Source organism: Microcebus murinus, chromosome 9 (assembly GCF_040939455.1).
Source record: "Microcebus murinus isolate Inina chromosome 9, M.murinus_Inina_mat1.0, whole genome shotgun sequence".
Classification (NCBI taxonomy): domain Eukaryota; kingdom Metazoa; phylum Chordata; class Mammalia; order Primates; family Cheirogaleidae; genus Microcebus; species Microcebus murinus.
Window position 1 is genome coordinate 44,980,373 of NC_134112.1, and position 14,963 is coordinate 44,995,335.

A 14,963-nucleotide genomic window follows, 5' to 3' on the forward strand; every position below is an offset into this window, starting at 1 on the left:
ATCACAACAACTAAAGGGTAACAACAGCTGCTGGAGTTCTGGCTGTCAGACATTTTAGGTAGTTTTCCCCTTTGCATGAAACAGTTCTGTAGAAAATACCAAGCTGTGTATGTTGAGATTGCCACCCACTGGTGAAAACAGAAAATTTCCATTTTAATGAGTAATTTGAAAAAATTTGTTTTTTGTTTTCAGAGTATGAATTTGTAAACTTAGGTTCTTTAAAAAATATGTTTCAAATCCCATTAGAAGTATAAAGAATTTTGTTATTGTGAACCAATTTATAACTCTGCTGGAAGAATAAAACAATCATCAGTATGAAACCATTTAAAAACCTTTATTCACATCTCTTGCTACCTCTACAAAGGGAGGAAAGTGAAAAAAAAGTCATGAAATTAAATATGCCAAAGGGTTGTCAGTGGTTGCTATTGAGTACTAAGATTAAAAGAGATTAAAATAATTTATTGCTTCTTTACACTTTTATTTACTTATTTTATTTATTTTGCTACGGAAAGCTTGTATTGTTTTAAAAATATACGAAACTGAAGAAGAAAAATAGCTATGTGTGCATATATAAATTGAAATGTAAGTCTTCAATAATGGTGCTTTATGGAGTGTTAAAAAAAAAGCACCACCCTAAATCTGTGCCACGTTTAACTAAACAGATACAAAAGAAACAAAAGCCTGGAGCCTGAATTGCACCTTTCATCACTCCACTAGCACAAATTTTAAATTCAAATGCATGCAGAAGAATTTATTATGTGATAAAGATACCATTTCAAATCTATGTGCAAGGATGCTTGGTTGCCTCACTTATATAACAAATTCCAGATGTGAAAAATTAAAAATAAAAAAAGTCAAATAAATTTAAGAATACATAAGGAAATATTTAGGTTAAGCAAAAATACAAAGAAAAAATTATAAAGAAAAATATAAAGAAAAACTTCTGTGTACAAAAATTTCATAAAAGCAAATGATAAAATGAAAAAAATACGTATAGCATATAGAACTGGCAAAACAAATAAGACATCTTTTAAAAAGGTCCATGAGCTTTTGAAAACATATTTAACCTTATGAACTAAAGGATTGCACATTTTTAAAAAAAGAAAAATTTAGCTATAAAACTTACCAAGATTTTAAATATTTTATTATATCAATGTTGTCAAAAGTATTCCATGTTATAGAACTTCTCTGCTATTTAAAATTATTTCTTAAGAAGATATATAATAACATGGAAAAATGCTCATTTCAAATTTAGATTAAAAATAGGATTTAAATAATAATAGTTTTGTCTATATCTGTTCAGAAAGATATTATTTCACAGTTTAAATAATGATTATCTATATTGCTAGTATTATTGGTGATAATTTACTTCTTCATTCATTTCTGTATTTTTTTAACTTTTTGTAAATAAAAAATGCAAATATAAAAACTGCTTAATAAAATTTCTTTAAAATTAGGGTACAAAATAATAATACATTTAGTTTGATTAATATTTTAATAAAAATGAAAGCATGTATGTTTATATACTTATTTATATTTTTAAATCATATAGGTAGATTAAAAATATATTTTTAGAGCTTTAATAGTAATTTATATATATATTTTTCATGTCAGAGAAGTATTGTACCCACATTATCACTAGGGTGGAGAGAGGCACATGAGTGTAAATAATCATCACGCTTAAAACTACAAAAGGATTGATAGTAATTATTTGCATGGTTACTTCTAAGGTTATATTTTTATGATTGTAAGTGGTGCTTATGGGTTATAGGTGGCTATAGATGATAATTTTCTTCATCATTCATTTTTCTAATTACTTCACTACTGATAAACAAAAATGTGTGTGATATATATTAAAAATTATCTTTTAGCAAGATATTTAATGATACAAAAAATTCATGAAAACTTCAGTGAAAAGCAAAAAAAATGTAACCTAATATATTATGCACTTTATTCACAATTTCATAGAAATAGAAGCACATGTCTATTTTATTCATACATGTATATGAATAGATTTTTAAAACATATAAGGGTATATTCTAAGATTTTAATTGTAATTATCTGTAGTACTATGAGTATAGTGGATAGCATTTTTCTTTATTCATTTTGAACTTTTTAATTAGAAACAATAAAATCCAAATGTACATATATACATATAATTGTATGCATACATATAATATATACATCAAATTGTATTTATTAAATATGCACAATTTATTGTATGTCAGTTGTACCTCAAAAAGCTGTTATAAATATATAGTGCTGTCCAATAACAAACTTTTATCAATTCTTTCTAAAAAGAAAAATGAAGAGTTAAAAAATGCACAGTGTTCACTTTTTTACTAGTCCAGTGTGCATTTTATTCCATTTATAGAATACCCCAAATGTTTATTAATTAAAATACTTCTTTGCTGGCATTTGGCACAGTAATGAATTAGCATTTGAAACCAGTTTACACTAATTTGGACCTGCACATTCTTTGCATGGGTGGGAGGGTAAGGAGATTGGAGTAGAATATTTCTACTTATCAGGATATGTTAGTCCCTAAAAAGAAATGAATATCATGTCCAGGAGCTGACTACTTTGTGGAAACATTCAACTATTCTTTTTTTTATCACAAGATGGTGATTTCTTATGATTAACAAACTTAAGCAAGCAAGCAAGCATGATGTGAATTTTCAGAAGGAAACTATTTATTCAGATATTAGAGTTTCTCATTAACACATCCTGTGCTTCAGCAGTAATTCTATTGATTATGTGAACTGTTAAATAGTCTATCTGCAATGCAAATGTAACTTTAAAATTAAAAACCTGACATCAATTTATTTTCCTTAAGCAACTTCAGAACTAAATTAAATAAAACACTTGATTTGAGGCAGCCAGCCTTTTCTGATAAAGCTTTCAAATATCCGGCTTGTTAAAAGTGTGCTGCTAGGTTCGTGAAAGATGATACTAGACAAAGAATGACAGTCTCAATCATTTTTTAATAAAGGAAAATATACAGCTCTCTTGTGCAGCTGCACACTGCTTGACTGGTGGGCAATACTAATATGTGTTCAGAGACACAATGATGTATCTGCTTGTTTCGCTGAGCTGTGTGGAGACCTCTTGTGCAGTTGCTCCCGTGTGACAGCTGGCTGTAGAGTGTGTTCTGGTTCCTCGCAAGGCTCACACTCTAAAACCCAAGCAGCTAATTTTTAAATACTAATGCATAGCACAGACCTAAAGAATAAATAGAAACACTCATCCCTGAGGCATGTCATGAGTTGATTATAATAACAATCGCTTAATTATTTATTAGTAGTTGCTTTATAAATTACTTGCTGCGGTTTTGCTGGAGGGCATAAACTGTGAGATGGGAGAAAAGGGCTAGAGAGCTGAAATAGAGGATGCTGTGGCTAAAGATTTCTTATAAGACACAGATGCCTTTTGACGTTATCCTGTAAGTGCCGTGGAAACAGAAATCTTTTAACAGGGTATTGAAAGGTCAGATTTGTGTTTTCTCTGTGTAATGGAAGAGGGATTTGAGGGAGACGAGAAAAGAGACAGGTAGTAGTTAAGGTGAAAGAGCGTGAAAGCCTGCAGTGAAAAGTTGCAGTACACCTGAAAAAGAAGAGAGGAAGCCTCAAAATAAGGGTTAAAGAAGGTAACGCATGTAGGAAAAACATTTAGGAGGGATCGGATAGGAAAGCCAGGGGTAAAGAAAGGAATTTCTGCTTTGTGTGACTGGATATGCAGTAACATCCTTAACTGATATTGAAATCACAGGTGCTGATGCAGAATAGAAGGGGAAACATAGGGGCTGATTGACCTATTTTTCCTAATGGATACATGCAGTTACTCAGAAATTTTGCAAGAGCAAATTGTATGGACAAACATCCAACAAACAATGACAGTAAAATTATAGGCAAAGCCTTCCAACTAAATCACAAAAGGCCAGGAAAGCATAAGAACCTTTTTATGAAGCTGATATCAGGGAGATGGACAAAGGCAAAACAATTAGATTATATTAATTGTATTTGTTATGTTGCAATGGGAATGATTTTACTTGCTGCAATAATGAGCTCTGTTATAATGGGCATTCTCCTTGCATCGCACCTATTAATTCACTAGAATGAGGGGTTTTTTTTTTTTGTTTTTCCTTTTACAAACGAAATATACAATAAGATCAAATAAATTTTGATGATTGCCAACAGATGGTGAGGGGCTCAACTTCAGGACCATCTGATCTTTTGCTTTTCAGTTCTTTCCGGCTGTTCTTTCTACTTAATTACCTTCTCCTCACTTCCTAATCCCTTCCATGTAATTCTACACCAAGATTGGGTCTAGCACTCTCTATTAATTTTCCATAGACTACACTGTTTTCTGATAGGATATTCTTTCTTTGTAGCTATGTTGCTAATGGATCTAAACAGTCTGGTTTTAGCAGAACCTTTCAATCCTACTTGAAACATGTCTTTGCTCAATTTATTAACGCAGTCTAATGCTGAGAATTTAAAACTCACTCTTACAATTTAATCTCATTTCACATCTGACACAATAGATCAACCACCAGTGATTTTACATAATCAAAGAACTATTTTAACTGACCTGTCTTTTAAATCCTTCTCGTGCGAGACATTTATTTTTTTCAATCATTAAAACAGACTTACTAGAGTGAAATATGTGTTTCAGTAAGAAATTTCTTTTATTACATGCATGCAGCATCTATGCATCTTTTATGAATGAAGCAGGGAAAGTATTGCTGTGATGGGTATTTTTAATAATATTTCAGGGAAGTACATAAAGGGTAGGAATTTATGGAAGCTCAGAAAGCACCTCCTAAGGCAATTTTCTATAGATTTAGTATATTTAAATAGTCCATATCTAGATAGAACCTTTTTTTCCTTGACAAGTACATTTTAATGTCCAGTTCAATATAGGGAGGCTATTTCCACGTCCTTTTCAATAGTCCCTAATAACATCGCTTTCCTAACGTAGAACTAATAGAATTCTGTTGATTGAAACATACTGCATCATAAATGTGTTTTCATATTTTTGTCATGTTTAGCAGTAATTTGTTTAACCAAGTGCTTGTTCTTTTGAAACAGAAATTGCACATCAAAAATCATACATTGTTCTATATATATGAATTGAATTTGTAATAAATTAAGGCTTAGTTTTAAAGATATCATCTGTGTTTTGGGAATGCTATTTAAAAATGATCAGTTTTTTTCTGATTATAAAAGCCATATTTGTCCACTTAAAAATTTTTGAGAAATATAGAAATATGAAAGAAAAAGTAAACCTTAACAATACCCATCCTCATTAGAGATTAATATTTTATATATGTCCTTTCTGGATTTTATGCATATCCATATAAAATAAACATTTTTAAACAAACTTGGACTTATAGCATACATAATAATTTACACAGATAATCACTACACACATTTAACAATTAACAATTTAAATAGATGTTTAAAATTCTCCTTCATTTAGCTGATGAGTGCATGCTCTGGAATAAACATGAGATGGGAGGGTACGAATTCGCTGTTTCCTCAGTCAGTTCCAGTTTTTGTGTGTCCCTAATAGCATGTGGATCTTTCTGCAGTGACAATGATTTTGATGGTAAAAATACATATTTTTTTACAATGTGGAAACTCAAGGCAACACCTTTGATGCTCAATCACAGAAACAGCTATCTATTCTAACACTAAAAGAAAAACTGTTTTGAAGTTATGGTATTTGGTCTCCAGCCTGGAGATTTTCAAGATAATGTTGACTATACAATTTTTTTTTCATTAGGTGCTGGTTTTAAAACCTAACTTTTGATGAGATGCAACTCCATCATAATCTGCTTTTTTTTTTTTAGTATATAGTCATTAATTTTTTCTACATTATTAAGTACACTTTAAGAACATTTTTAAATAACTGCATTGCAATCCATCATATGGATGTGCCATAGTTACTTTAACCAATCAACTATTATTAGACATTTGGTTAATTTCCAATGTTTTGTTATAAATAAAGCCATGACAACTGTTGTGCCTGAGATATGATATGAGGGTCAGTCATTATTTTTGCACACGTACTTAATGCTGTTGCGTCTTTCGGGCATTTTTACTGCTCTTATGCTGATGGGGTATAGAAAGAAGGGGAATATGATTTCATTATAGGTGTTTGAGATTTGCCTTCAATGGAAGAGGAGTTGATAAACCATGAATTTTTAAATATAACTTTTTGGTGTTTTTTTTGCAAACTCCTTGCCATGACACCTGTTCAGAGGGCTATATTGGCATGTCGTCATGTGAGATAGTTCAGAGTGTGTTTGCTGTGGCTTGTTGAGAGCTGCCGTGTTCTAGTTCCTTCTGTCAGCTTTGTGCTGCAAATAACCAAGGCATTTCCCAAAGTTAGAAGACTTCTGTGATTCACGTGCTTGTTCTTCAAACCTGCATAGCTCTCCATCCAAGTTTGGGTTGCCCTGGACAGCTGCATTGGGGGACAGCTACATGCTCTTCTGATTTAGGTAGTGAAGGGAAAACTTGAGTCTCAGCTTTGTGAGAAACCCTTCATATGGACTGTCCTTGTCCAGAAATCTTTAGAAAGTTTAGATATTCATTTCCTAGGATACATTCCTAATCCAAAGCACAGACATTTTTAAGGCTTTTGATACATATTGATAAATTCCTCTTCAGAAATTTTGTACCAATTTATACTCATATTATATATGAGAGTGAGCTTTTGGCTAAACCCTATCAACAATACGAAGTGAGGTTTACTTCGTGTTTCCTTAATTTTTAAAGGAGCTGGACATACTTTTTTTTTGCATTTTAATGATGTTTTGTCTTTTGTTATTCATGTTCTATGTCTCCCCCATCCCTTCTTTTTTGGGGGGGAAATATTTTTTAAAAAATATTTATGTCTAATAACTTTTTATATTTTAAGTCCTTATCTAAAGGCAAAATGCTCAACTGTCATGAAATAAGATATATATTTTTCAGGAGAAAGAAGTGATAGGAAGAGTGTGAGATGAGCAGATAGGTAGCAGACATTCAAATACAAAGAAACTTGGACTTAAAAAAGGAAAAAATATTTGAATTAAATAAAGTTTCTATTTTAACCAGAACATTAAGGCTTTTGGGATGTACCCTGTAACAGAGAGGTTACTTATGGCCTTTCAAACCCTCACCCTCTTTAAAAATTGCCCCACAAGGGGCTTCTGATGTCTAAGTGGCTGTGTTTATATCACATGGCTCCAATGATGGATGTCCACTCAAAGGTCACCAGTTAATAGGTTGCCTTGGAGTTTATGAACTATGCCAGAATCTCTCCCATTTGAATTAGAACAAGTAAAAAAATTGCCAGTAAATAGCAGATCTGGAAAAAAAACACACGTAGAATATGTATGAACCAGATTGGCAGTAGAGCTGTAGAGGAAAGAGTAAAAAGAGTCACAAACTTCTGCTCCTGAGAGCTCTGAAGCCACCCTTAAATCTTAATAGAAAGCCAAGCTGGGGTGGTGGCACACACCTGCAGTCCCAGCTACCTGGGAGGCTGAGGCAGTAGGATCGTTTGAGTCTAGGAGTTCAAAACTGCAGGGAGCTATGATAATGCCTGTGAATTGGCACTGCATCCCAGCCTGGGCAACATAGTGAGACTCCCATCTCTAACAAATAAATAAATAGCCAGCCATGTTACAGCTCCAGTTTTAGTAAGCTGTTACTCTTCCTGCTCTTATTTCTCTATTCATGTCTCCATCACTTCAGCTTCCTTGGGTGGCTCTCCGTTAAGTATGGTTAAATAAACATGAAGAAACAAGATGATCCTAAGGTAAAGTACCTATGATACAGATTTAAAACTATCTTAGTCACTACATGTCTATAACATGTCTCCGCAGTCATTTTTATAGTTAGTTCTTTCATTTAATGATCATTCAACAGAAAATCATGAAGTAGATGTCTTTATTATTGAGTTAGGTGGTAGAGATATGGAGATGAGTCAGACAAGCTCTGTCGTCTAGAAGCATATAGTTCAATCTCACTTTTCTACATAGCATGGTTGTTTGTTACTGCAGATTGTCAGATCAATGGTGACCAACGAGTTGCTAGGCAACACGAAAGACAGGAATACAGAGCTGATGCAGCTTCATTCTGATATGAATTTGTCTTTGAAATATTTGTCAAGAACTGTGATGGATCTGCAATTGTCTCTAAAGCTAAGATGTTAACCTGCCACAGTTTAATAGATGCTGGCACAAGACGTGCGACTTCTGGGTCACAGAGACAAAGGACTTTATTACAGCAAGGCAAGGATCATAAGTTTTATGTTTGCCTCAGACCCCCTGTCCTCCAAGTCCCATGGGGGCAATGCAAAGCAACCAAGGTAGACGTATCACAATTGAGAAATGCCAGCATGGGGAACCCAAATCTTTTAAAATGGGCTGCAGGCAAACCTGCCTGACATTGGCCCTGCGGGGAGACATTATCTTTATTACACTGGATAGTGACCTGCCCTCTGCTCTGGAGGGAGACACACTCTCTCTCTTCCAAGGTTGTTCACTATCTTATGCAAGCATCCTTGAATAGATGTTCCAGAACAAAGGTCATCAATGCCTCTGCTTGCAAGACATGCAGAAATGCCAAACATCTATGGAGTGTTGTCTTCCAACAATGTTCTTTCTCTGGGTGCTTTTTGAAAACCATTCAAACTTTTGGCTCTTATTTCTACTTACTCTAAGTATCTACATACTTTAAGATTGTCTTGTAGTCTTTCATTTTTATCCTATTCTGTTTACTAGGTGTATTAATTGAAACCGTTTTTGTTTTGTTTAACAAAAATTAATTTTCTCCAACTTAAAAAGAGGAAAGTTAGTGGAAAGGTACTGGATTATTTTATAATGCAAAGAACAACCAAGATCCCAGTACTGTTCTGAGACCTCATCTGCAAATGTTAACAGTTGTCTCTAGAGTGCTGTCATTAGCATGCCTCCATCATTCCTGGTCATTCTCTACTCCAAGTTTTAAATCCTCAGAAGAGAGAGATTGAGTGGCACAGCTTGGCTAGGGTTCTTCTAGCTTTTCAGTTATGTCCCAGGGGAAATGGGCATAGAAGCACAGACTTAGTAAATCTTGGCTGTTCCCACAGAAGGAGGAATAGTTTCTTGGGAGCTCTGGAGTCCTTCCCAATTGCTTTCTATTATTACTGCATTTGTTTTGATTGATATTTCATTGCTCATAAGAGAAATACAGTTATCATTTTGAGTATTATTTCATTTATTTTTTAATCAATTAAGTACAGTTTTGTTTTGTGTGTCATTTTCTTGGCCATCTTTTGCCATTTCCCAATTTTTTGAGGAGCGAGGGGTGTCGTTTTGTGCACTAACCCTACCCAATTTAGTGATTTAAGAGTTTTGGGTAAATATAGGTAGTCTCTGGTGATTCAAGATAGGACTATATGTCTTTTCTTGTCAATCTTGCTACCATGTGATATGCTACAAGTAGAGCAAGACTTAACCCAAGCTTTGTTAATGCTAAATATTTATTAGCTAGCCATATATCTTTAAGACCATTATTTCAACAAGGAAAAAATGTTTGTGACATCTTTTATGCTAATTAACATACCCTCTGATATAGATTTAATGCTATTTGAAATGCCAGAGTAGCCACCTCTAAAACTGTGGATTTTCCTAATTAGGGTATTTCTAAGGTTACTCAATCAGCCCTTGAATGTGGACCAATGTTACCTTATTGCCTTCATGCACATATATGCATGAAACCTCCTGTGGAAGTATTTTTAAAGTAAATTACCAGACAGACAATATAATAGGTCAGAATTCAGGCATTTAGTCATGCACTCATGCTAATTTCCACACTCCTTTGTAATTAACATTCTTCCTGACTGGATTAATTGGGTTTGCAATAAGTAATCACATTTGTAATACTGCAACTGTTCCCAAATTAATTGCTCACGTGTTCAATGAGCCATTACATGTTCTTTTTAAAAGCAGCTTAGACAGCCCACAGTTTGAGAGCTGTGGTCCTAAACATTTTGGGAAGGGGGGCACAGAATGATCCAAAAATATGATGACAGCAATAAACCGGCGGTTCCCAAACTTTGGGAATACATAAGAATCACCTTGGTATACTAATTAAAAATGGAGATATCTTGGGTCCTCCCCCCCCCAGCAATTCTGGTATGTATTATATGGGGTCTGGAGAAGCTTTGAGAAGTACTGTACCCTGTCTCCCTAGAAAAGGCACATAGGCACATACTTGGCCAATGATTTTGAGGAAGGGCTTCAGAACCCTGCAGCTTTAGTATAATTTTTGTCAAGACCTACTGCAAATGACAATCACTAAGGGAGTTTTAAATGATATTTCCAGCCAATTAAATCATAATATGAGTAGGATAAGGTGACTAAACCATCTGCATGTTTTTTTCCCCCTAAACTGGAATGGAGACTAGAGATTTTTTTCCCAATGTATCAATTTATTTTAGTGAATTAGACTTATTTGTCAGATACCTCACAAAAGTGGTAATAAAAAGTCTTATAACCCTATAAATTTTACAAAATACACAGTTTAATTTGTGTATTGGGGAGAAGGCACATCATTTTTGGCATTGATTTGTCTTTCTCTTTTCAAAGGTTCAAAGGATTCAGTGGACTTTGTGCTGAGAGAAGGAAAGTAAAGCTCTTTTTATAATTTATGGCAGCAAGCGACTGTTTATTGTGATATTTTGGTTGAAGAAAGTCTAAGAAAACATGTAGCACCTAAAATTCACTGTGAATTCAATATATTTTATTATAGTGTGTGCCCAGCGGTAACTAAAAGTACATATTCATTATGAATAACTCAGAGAAATAGTTAAATGGGCAATTTTCTAGGTATTGTCTGGGGAAGGTTTTTTCTTTTATTCTTTTGATTAGGAACAAATCTTATCATAATGAGCAAAGTCGCAGATGGAAATTTTAATTAGTTATATTGACAAAGTTTTAGAAATTATTTCAGACTTCAGTATTATAAGGGAAAATAGATCTATAATCAGCAATAGAAAAACCACGTTGGAAATACCTATAATCAAAGCTTCTTCTATGTTTATTTAAAGTGGATCCACTTATAATATTACTCATATAGACATTCAAATCACTGGAAATAATAGGTGATTTAATATGGTTAAAGTCCTTAAGTAAATTCATATAGACCAAGAAATTTCCCTGAGGACATGAATTTAATAATTATCCTCATTTCTTGCACTGATAACACTTGAGTTAGAATTTCTATTGCCAGAGGCAAAGTTTTAAAAAATCAAATTGTAAAAATGAAATGTCAGAAGTTTGGCAAATGTAACACGTATGAGTTATAGTCCATTGTGTAGAAGAAGTGGCTTCCAAGTAAGCAAAGAGAACATTTCTAAGCTCAGAAATGTTTCTCTCCAAAATTGGAGGCCCCTAATGGCATAGGGCAGAGAACAGTTAAATGCAAATTTGTTCTTTTTGTCAGCAATTTTACTGTTTTTTTTTTTAACTGTGAAGGTGGAATTGGTTTACTTTTGTAAAAAATGGACAAAAAATTACATACTTTTAATAAAAGCTGGGTACTTTTGTATTGGGTTGTAGAGAAGCACTCACCAAAATTGTGAGGGTTTGGAAGTTTGCTGGAGTCTATATGTATAAAAGTTGGAGAAATTGAAGTGTAATTGAATTGTAGAGGTGCTATTATTTTAGGGCACTGTTGTCAGAGAAGATAGTACTTGTGGAAAGGTGGTTACTTTTCTTGGTGATAGAGTTAAAAGCTTTTAGGGAAGATTTGAGCTTGTGGGGATAATGACAGTAATGGTCCTAATGGTCCTAATAGTCCTGAGTGCCTACTTTCCACCAACCTTACAAGCTACTGTGCATTTCTAGCTCTGCTCCTAACTGTCTCATGGGGGGTGTTATCATTACCCCCATTTTACAGATGAGGAGAAGGTGGACAGGCTTCCAATCCAGATAGCTCTACTTCCTTAAGCCTCGGTTCTTTCTAGCACACCTTCTTGTCTCTGTTCCATATCATCTTTGAAACATGCCCACCTTGAAGATTTTCTTAAATCTTCAAGCATTGTTTACTGCATTTGGGGGCAACACTGTAGCATTGGACAGCTCTACTCACTCAAAAGTCCATTCTCTGGTTGAGCTTATATTTGCCCCTTTGTAACGTCTATTTATTAGCTCTGGGGAAGAGACATTAAAGACAGATTGGAGAAGGTCAGTACAGTAGGAAGCACTGAGTACACGAAAGTAGAACGCTATGGAAGCAGGAGGGAAGGTTGTGTGTTTGAGGCATTCGGAAATAAGCACAAGAAGCTGTTCTATTAATTTTCTCTTCCTACATTTGAATTTTCATTCTCTTGCGGTGTGCCTGTGGCACTGTGAAAGGACCGGGGTGTTCTATGATCCAGCCAGCAGGGGGAGCAGTGAACTTGAAGTGGCAGCCTGAAGGGCGAGAAAGGCCTTCTAAGCGTTTTGGGGTATGTCTTCTTACCCTGCCTGGCATTAATATTATAGATTCCATTTGTTCAAAAAGATTGTTTCTGTTTTTCCCTCCATCCTGGACTATGGTTAATTAATCCATTGGACATCAAAAGCAATACTGTACTAGAAAAATATGTTCACTTTGGTGGGAAAATGTGTGTTTATGAATTTCTTTAAATATACGGTGAACTGCAGTTTTAAGGGTATTTTTCTAAATTCCAGGAGGATTTTTAATTCTGGCCAAAATTACTCCTATACCTTGGGGTTAGAATAATAGGTTTTCTTGGGAGCATCCAGATGAGAAGAGTTGGCTCTATGAGGTGATGTGTGGGTCCGTGTAAACCAATTACAATATTGTCCTTGCAACATTTTACAGTGCCAAAAATTGCAATCCCTTTTAGGTTAAACCTTATTGCTTTTTAAAATCAAGTAGATAACAAATGGATATTTCACCTAGAAGGAATCATTACTCACCCTCCATTATTGAGTTTTCCCTCTTTAACAAGGTTCTGAGGATAGGTGCATTTTGATATTGCAAAGGAGAGCCTGGGTCATAAAGTATCTGCTAAGCCTTGTTCAAGCATAGGAGAGACAGTTCCTAACAGGAAAGTAGAAGAATGAAGACCAACCTCTATTTTGATTTGGGCTGGTGCTAGTTGGTTCTTTCAGGTCTTAGGAGAAGCAGCATGTTCTGACTAAGACATCCAAGAAGAGACACAAAAGTCATCATCAGAAAAGTCTAGGATTTAAGGAAGTGAGTAATACTTCTTTTGTGCAGTGGTTTGTAACATCTTTCTGGGTCATGAACTCAAAAAGTATCAGAAGAAAGTTGCGAACCTTCTTTAAAAAAGCAGTGCAACTTCTTTAAAAAAATGCACATACATACAAAATTTAACATGCTATTTCAGGAATTCAGTGATGCCCTCCCTCCCCTGCAGCCCATCCTTCTTTAGAACAGTAGTTTTCTAAAACGGTGGGTGGAGGGTGTCTGAACCCCAGGAATTGTGCAAAATGATCCACTGGCATATGGACTCCTCTATTTGCATTTATCTTCTGTCTTTAAAACATTTTTTTCTGTAGAGGTTTTATATTGCATGTATTAGTACCATAGTGCATGCATAACATTTATACATAGATAAGATTACTCATCAGAGCTCAAATTTTTACTATTATGAAGGCATATCTCAAAATTTAGATAGACAATCAATTTAGAAAGTGCTGCTAATTAAATATAAATTCTAGACTCTCCTCTTCCTAAATTGGAGGGCTGGTAATAAGAAATTAAATCAAGAGGTTATTATCAGTGGCAGGGAAGTTTGGACCTAATGATGACAAGTGACATTTGTCCACACTTTACTCAGCACTTTTATACATTCTCCTTGCGGTCCTCCCCTGCAGTTCTGTGAGACAGGTGTGCTAATGGGAATCTCTGAGGGTGGGTATGTTAACCAAATTCTCAGATAGCTTCAGAGACTTTCCCAAGGGCTCTTGGCTAGTCAATGGTAGAACTGGCACTCATAACCTTGCTGCCGACCACAAATTATGTGCTCATTTCACTGAACTGCAGGGATAAATTGATCATTATGGGCTGTCTATGGCCCCATTGCTGCAGTTACTGGTGTTCCCTGAGGATATGGGTTTGTTGAATCCCTGGTTGATCCAGGCACGGCGATAGAAAACATAATTTAGCTCCTTGATCAGAGGGCCAGGAAACTGAGCTAACAATTCAGCATTAGCTCTCTCTTGTTGGTACTGTAATACCAACATATTTCAAAACAGATAGAGGGCTCTGGAAGGGTTTAGATACATCTATGTACAAAAAAGATTTACAATGGGCTATCAAATGGGAGTTCTGAGGCTGGCTTCACAAGAAGTGCCAACCACTCTTTCTCCCAAATTTCCCCTGGTGCCACTGTCAAAGGCAAAGTATTCATCCAGATGGATTGTTGTTCTGACCCAGAATGACATTTCCAACTTTTCTTATATATAATCCAATTTCTGAACTTCCTCTTCAGTGATATTAAGTGGAATAGCATAAAAAAGTCTTTTGGCATTAAAGATAACAAATGTGTTCAGCATTGCTCAGGTGTCTTTGCTCTTTGCCAGTGCATTAGCTGTATTGATTTTAGAATTTTAAATGACCTTTTTTACCAGGCTTGATTAATAGCCCCTCCCCAGATCTTGGCTACCCGTTCCTTCTCTCTCGTGTGCAATTTTCTTCCTTCTCACACTCACGCAAGTGAGAGGTGGCTGACCTTTGCTTGACCAAGGGTCAAGAAATGTTGTGAGGAGTATCCCTGGGGCCTGTTCATTGGCCTCTAAGGAGGGGGCTGGTCATGGAAGGGTTAAGCCTTCAGGACATTGCTCTATGTCCATTTCTTTGAGCCTGGGCTCTAGGAACACTCACAGCGGATCTCCTGGCTTGGTAAGTACCAGACTGTTCTAATATGTAGCTTCCAGAGAAGAAGCA

At 35.1% G+C, this 14,963-nt stretch overlaps 1 pseudogene; it reads right to left on the reverse strand.

Moving 5' to 3' along the window:
• Positions 1-1,608: 1,608 nt before the first annotated feature.
• Positions 1,609-1,698, reverse strand: LOC142873238 (uncharacterized; annotated as a pseudogene).
• Positions 1,699-14,963: the final 13,265 nt, after the last annotated feature.